The sequence below is a fragment of the Elephantulus edwardii genome, unplaced genomic scaffold, assembly GCF_000299155.1.
Source record: "Elephantulus edwardii isolate Elephantulus edwardi_28Jun2011 unplaced genomic scaffold, EleEdw1.0 scaffold00024, whole genome shotgun sequence".
Lineage (NCBI taxonomy): Eukaryota > Metazoa > Chordata > Mammalia > Macroscelidea > Macroscelididae > Elephantulus > Elephantulus edwardii.
In genome coordinates this window covers 18,036,829-18,043,384 of record NW_006399774.1, presented here as the reverse complement: position 1 = coordinate 18,043,384, position 6,556 = coordinate 18,036,829, and positions in this window count along the sequence as shown.

The following is a 6,556-nucleotide window of genomic DNA, read 5'->3' as shown; positions in this document are numbered from 1 at the left end:
TTGAACCCATTTTTGTTTAATGCTGTGCTAAAAATTTGCATTCGTACTTCAAGTCTCAAAATTGTAGAAGATTCCGAGGTGATTCTCATGCAAAAAAAAAAAAAAAAAAAAGGAAAAGAAAAGAAGTATGGATATATTAACAGAAACTGACTTCCAGAATTTTCCTTAGTCCTGGAATTCTTTTGGACCACAGCAGTGCAGTCAAATGCAGGCACTCAGACGTGGACTTCTCGAAACTGTTCCGTGTGCTTCAGTTAGTAGAAGCTGCTGTGTAAACATGCAGGTGACCCTCGTGCCCTCGAGCTGATTTGGCCTCATGGTGACCCTAAGGACTGAGTGACTGTCTTGGTTTCAGAGGCTGTAATCTTTACGGGAGCAGATTGCCTCATTTATCTCCCCAAGAATGGCTGGTGGGTTTGAACCATAGAACTTTCCATTAGTAGTAGTTTTGCATTTAACCACTGAATCACCAGGAATCCTGAAAAATTAGGTATTAAAAACTCTCAGCCCTCTGGTTCAAATTCATAAACTCTAGTAATCAAATACTAGTTTTAGATCGGGAACAATCATTGTTTTATGATTCCATAAGCTTTTTTGTTTTTTGCTATAATCTACTACAACAAGCAGTTCAGAATCCTTGAGTGATGTAAATGGCTTACACTTGACAACACTTACATTAGCGGTTTGGACTCACTCCACAGCACAAAAGACTAAGACCTACTGGTCTTACAGCCAAGAGTTCCCCAAAGAGAAGCTCTACTCTCTACAACCTGGGGTCACCTGCCATGAGCTGGAACTGGCACGCTGGCCACACTTGATTTTGGATGTTAATGCTCTTCTGAAAGGCTCAGGGTCTCTTTTGGTCTTCTCTGGGTCTGCTAGTTTAGGGGTATGCATGTTTGCAGTGGGATTTCAAATCAGTGATTTCTTAATGATAAGGGGTCTAACAGAAGTCAGTGAGAATACATGTTGGACACATGAATTTTTATGCTGTAATTTTCCTCCAGTGTGTTTCAAGCGGGGTTGCTTCGATCAGAAACTCCAGGAGGGATTGGTGGGATCTGGTGTCAGTTTAAAGACTACGGTGTATCGGATTCAAGCCATGATCTTTCCAATCACCTATGCACCGGAGAGCTGGACCGTGAATAAGGATGAAGGGAGAATGACACCTTTGAGCCGTGGTGTTGGAGCAGAGTATGAAGTCGCCCAGGGACTGCCAGAAGAACAGGTTTGTCTTGGAGAAAGTGTACTCGGTGTTCCTTACAGGCAAGAATGGCCAAACTTCGTATCACAGACTTTGAGCATGTTGTTAGGAGAGGCTACTCCTTGAAGAGGGACATCATGCTTGGAAAGGTGGCGGGTCAACGAAAAGGACTAAGACCCTCAATGTGACAAACTGATACAGTGACTGTGGCAATGGGCTCAAGTGTGCTGAGGATGATGATGGCACAGGGTTCAGATCTGTGGTTCACAATATTAAAGTTTGTACTCAACTTGATGGCACCTACTAACAAAGTGCCTCTGAAATGTGGAGAATAGTATTCAATATCCCACGAACTGCCCAAAGAACAAGTCTGTCTCGGAGAAGGTGCAACCTGGGTCTCCTTAGAGGCAAACTCGGTGAAACTTCATCTCAGATACTGTGGGTGTATTGTCCTTGGAAAGGGACATCATGCTGAGGCAAGTCTGACAGGGAGAACCCTGCACTTGAAGAGGGACATCATGCTTGGAAAGGTGGCGGGTCAACGAAAAGGACTAAGACCCTCAATGTGACAAACTGATACAGTGACTGTGGCAATGGGCTCAAGTGTGCTGAGGATGATGATGGCACAGGGTTCAGATCTGTGGTTCACAATATTAAAGTTTGTACTCAACTTGATGGCACCTACTAACAAAGTGCCTCTGAAATGTGGAGAATAGTATTCAATATCCCACGAACTGCCCAAAGAACAAGTCTGTCTCGGAGAAGGTGCAACCTGGGTCTCCTTAGAGGCAAACTCGGTGAAACTTCATCTCAGATACTGTGGGTGTATTGTCCTTGGAAAGGGACATCATGCTGAGGCAAGTCTGACAGGGAGAACCCTGCACACATACACCTCAACCAAGATGGACTGATCGTGACTGCCAGCAATGAGCTTGACATTGAGAATGGTGTAGGGTGGGGCTGGGTTCACATCTGTTGTTCATATAGGCCTTTGTGAGGTGTAGTCAACTCAATAGTACCTAACAGTGTTATGAGGAGGGGACAGTCCTTGACAATGGACACTGTGCTTGGAAACGGGGAGGAAGGAAAGGAGAGGAAGACCCTCAACAAGACGGGCTCATGATGACGGGAACAATGTGCTGAATCACCGCAGCTGTGAGGAGGTGCAGGACTGTGGAAGGCTCGATCCTGCTGGACACAGGGCTGCTAGGAGCCAGAGCTGACCCAACAGCATCTGACAAGTTCATTTAGGATGAACACCAACACCTCTGTGATAGTTTGTGACTTAACCCCAAGTTTACTGCGACAATGTACTACAGTTTCCAGGTGCCCAGAATCTGATGTTTGTTTGATGAAGTTTTTGAGTGGGACACTGGTTAGGTTTGTATTTTATTTCCTGAGATCCTAGTTTAGACTGTCATGTGTTTGTCCACATACAATAAACCACCTCCTTCCAAGTTTGACATTTCCCCCCAAAATCTTAACCACTAGATGAAGTTTGAACTTTAAGTCCTCAATCAATGCCCCTTTTATCTCAGTGAGGAAATGTAGGCAGGAAGAGCTCATTTATTAACTTTTCATAAACTTTTCCTGCAACAGTATTGGATTCTGTGGCATCATTACAAATGGGATTTCCCATCACTCTTGACTCCTCTATCTTCTAATAACTCTCCTTAGCATTCCATTAAAACTGTTGGTGCCAGTAACAAGAGTGTGTACTAACGAGACATTTCCTTTCCAACTTTTATGGGATGTTCTGTAAATATGGAAATGTCACCAAGCACGTGAAAACATACCCCTTTATGATGGCATGCTTCTATCTAGGAGAGGTAAAACACTTGGATTTTGGAAAACTGTGCTTAACTGGTTCAAAGGGAAGTTAAAATTATTCCGTTTCAGCTGATGGCTCCCACTTAAGAATCCAGCCTTGATCTCTCTAGAGATCAAGATAGCTTGGAAGAAAGGTAGATTTTGAGAAACTTTAAAAATAAACGTGTAGCCTTTTAAATATTTACAAGTAAATGCAAAAACTAAAGCACGTGCGTGGGCGAAAGTCATGGTGTCAGTGAAAATGCATGGCTCTCTGAAGTGTGACGTGGCCCCTGAGATATGCGGGATGTGGCTCTCTGGACGTGGGGCATGGACACCGAAAACCTTCAGGTCCTCAGCCCTGTGAAGAGGACCCTAACAGAGAGGGACGGGATCTGTGTGAGGAAGGCCACGTCCAAACACGAGCTATCAGCAAGTCAGAGAACTGGCACCTTGTAACCAACTCTTCTTCGTTCATGAGCTGCTGCTTTCGGCACACAGCCAAAGCTCCAGAACAAGTCCTGATCGGAGCTTTTGTACCCACTCCCCTCCCTCATTTCTCTAGGCCTGGGTGGGAGGAAACCGTATAAGCGGTCTGCTTCTTGATGGACCATGGACACCAGGGCGGGGATGTTTCAGTTGGTGATGCCCGCTCCAGGATGCCTTTGTGGCAGAGTTAAAAGTAAAGGAGGGAGTGAGATGAACATGTGTGTCTTTATTCTGGTATGTACACATGCATTTTCTCGTGGAGGGGCGGTGGCTCAAGCACGTCCCATCTTCTAGTTGCTGCACGTGGTGTACTGTCACAGGTGGGTCTCCGTGCACGTGACAGGGAATACGTCCTTCAAGTGAACAGAAAACAACTTCCACAAATAACTGTGTTTCACACCGTTTCTACAGCACAGATCAGAGATGCACTTGGTAATTCAATCCAAGTGATGCTGGGCTTTGCCCTGGGAGTGGAGATCCCCCTCCCACCCACCTCCAGGGCCAGTCCTGCCCATGCGGGCACATCTGACTGCCCACCTCACCTCTACTACAAACACCCAGCCCTTCCCGGCAATTAGTACACCAGAAACACAGGAAAAGGGTTGTGGGGAGAACCAGTTTGATTCTGCATTGAGTACCAAGCACATAGGTTTTTCATAAAATCTCTTCATAATTTGGGCTTTTCAATTTGTTGATTGCCCTTGAGTTGAGCACAACTCATAGCGACCCTATGCACAAAAGATCTTAGTGGTACCTAAACTGTGGCAAGAAACCACAACTCATGTGACACAGATGTACCGTCTAGGCATTTCTAAAATGCATTTCATATCTTGGTCCACAGATATTCTGAAACCATTTTTTTTATAACGGTATTAAGTAATCTACAAAACACTATTTAAAAATTACTTTCACAGCACACTTGGTTCCAAAGGTTTTGATATTTTTGTTAGTAAACTATACTTTGGCAATTTGGTTCTGTTCCACCAATAACTGGGGCTGTTATGGATAAAAACACCCATCTAACCCAGGCAAACAGCAGCCCTAGAACTCGGGAGTACCCGGCCAATCCGTGTGAAGTGCTGGGCTGGGCTGGAAAAGAGGCTCACGGTTTGGTAAAGGGGTTATTTAGCTCAGATCTAGTCTTGCAGAGTGCGGCACAAAGGCAAACGCAGGCCCTCTCTGCTCCTCGGACTCTGCTCTCCCCAAATCCATCCTACTCTCGTGGGCAGCAGAGCTGCACAGCGCCGTTCATCAACTCCTATGCCCACACTTAAGGGAAAAGTTTGGCTGTTATGTACGCTAACTTCACCAGATCCCTGAATGAAAAGCCCTTCACTCTGTCAAACAAAAGTGTGACATCATCAATGTCATGGGCTCCTGCACTTGACCACTGCAAAGAGTGGAGTCTCCCGACACTGCCCCACCCCACACATGCTGGAAATGTGATGTGACCCTCACCTGTGAAGAGTATCTTACGCGTTTCCATTATAAAAGGGGCTGGGGATGGGACCCTGGGAGGACCAAACCTGAGAATGAGATGAGGCTGCATTTATCAGCTCAGGAGACTGTGGTACCAGGGCAGAGACATGGCACCATGCTGCCCTGTGTAGCTTCACTGGCCATCTTCAAGTCTCAGAGTGGTCAGTCCCTGCACGGCACACTCTGCACAATGACCCATCCCTGTGCAGGACTGGATGTGATGCTACTTGGTCGCCGTATGACCCAAGCAGGGAGGAACGTGTCTGTGCACCCTCCTCTAAAATATGCATGCCGACACTCAATGAGGGGCGCACTGGTCCAAGTGGGACTTCAGTAATGTCCTTTCTCTCTGCCGTCCTCCAAGAGCTTTAGAACAGATGCCGTTTCCAAAAGGAAGCCCTTCTTTACAGAGGCAAAGGAGCAGCCCGCGCATTTCTCATCAGGATGAGCGCTCTATCTGCGAGACACGAGGCCCCTCATGCCCCTGCCTTAAGGGCACGACCCAGCTGACCCAGGCTTGGGCCAGAGCAGCAGAGGACACTCCAGGGATGCTATCTGGTTTACTCTGTGTGTGTGTAGTCGGCACGAGGCGAGACAGGGACCTAGCCTGAGAACCAAGGCCAACCTGACCTCTGACCTTCTGGAGATGACCAGGAAAGTTCAACAGGTTCCCAAAGGAACAGTTCAAGTTAAACCCAAAATTTAGAATATGATAAAAACAAACTCACATTCTTGGCTTCATCATGACTATAAATAACACCTCTTTGTCCAAGTCAGGAGAATTGGTTCAACAAAGAATCAAACTGGTTTCTCTGAGCAGACTGTGTCAAAGGCCTCACTTACTCTTTGGGCCGTGAACAGAGAGAGATTATTTTGGAGGGGAAAAAAATAATCAGAAAGTGCGGAATTAGTAATGCTGACATTGAGAGGCAAGTGCAAGGCCACAAGTCCTTGAATAGGGGTGTCTCTGCATGGCCGGTGGCACGTGCCCCAAGGTCGAAGGTCAGAGTGACCACTCTTGGTGAGAGCAGTGTGCAGGGCTGCCAGCTGACACACAACACAACACACGCTCCTCAGGTTAGTCCAGTAACTCAAGACTTACATTCTTTTGTCTTTATTTGTTTATTGCATTAAACACGTAAAGGTTAATAAACAGACATAGTCCAGAATTAGTAGGTTGGTATTATAACATTTATTAAAATAATGCTATGGGTTAATAGAAACAGCAAAGAACCAAAGAATTATAATGCAAGCTATGTAAATTCCCAACTAAAATCCAAAAGGGTCTAATGTATTCAGTCAGCAGCTAACTAAAAGCCCAAGACAGACAAGACACCCATATGATAGAGTACTGCAAAACAATTGGCAATTTTCAGTTATCAAAATTGTGGATTTTGCATTTTGTATCCTTTTCTCAATCAAGAAAAAAATTTTTTGAATGTTATATAACATACATATAAAACAAGATAGAAAAATACATTATAAACTTGTAACAATGGCTGTAAATACATTATCTTACATGTTTCTCATAGGCAATAGGTTGGTTATGGTACATACACAGCATGAGATTACTAA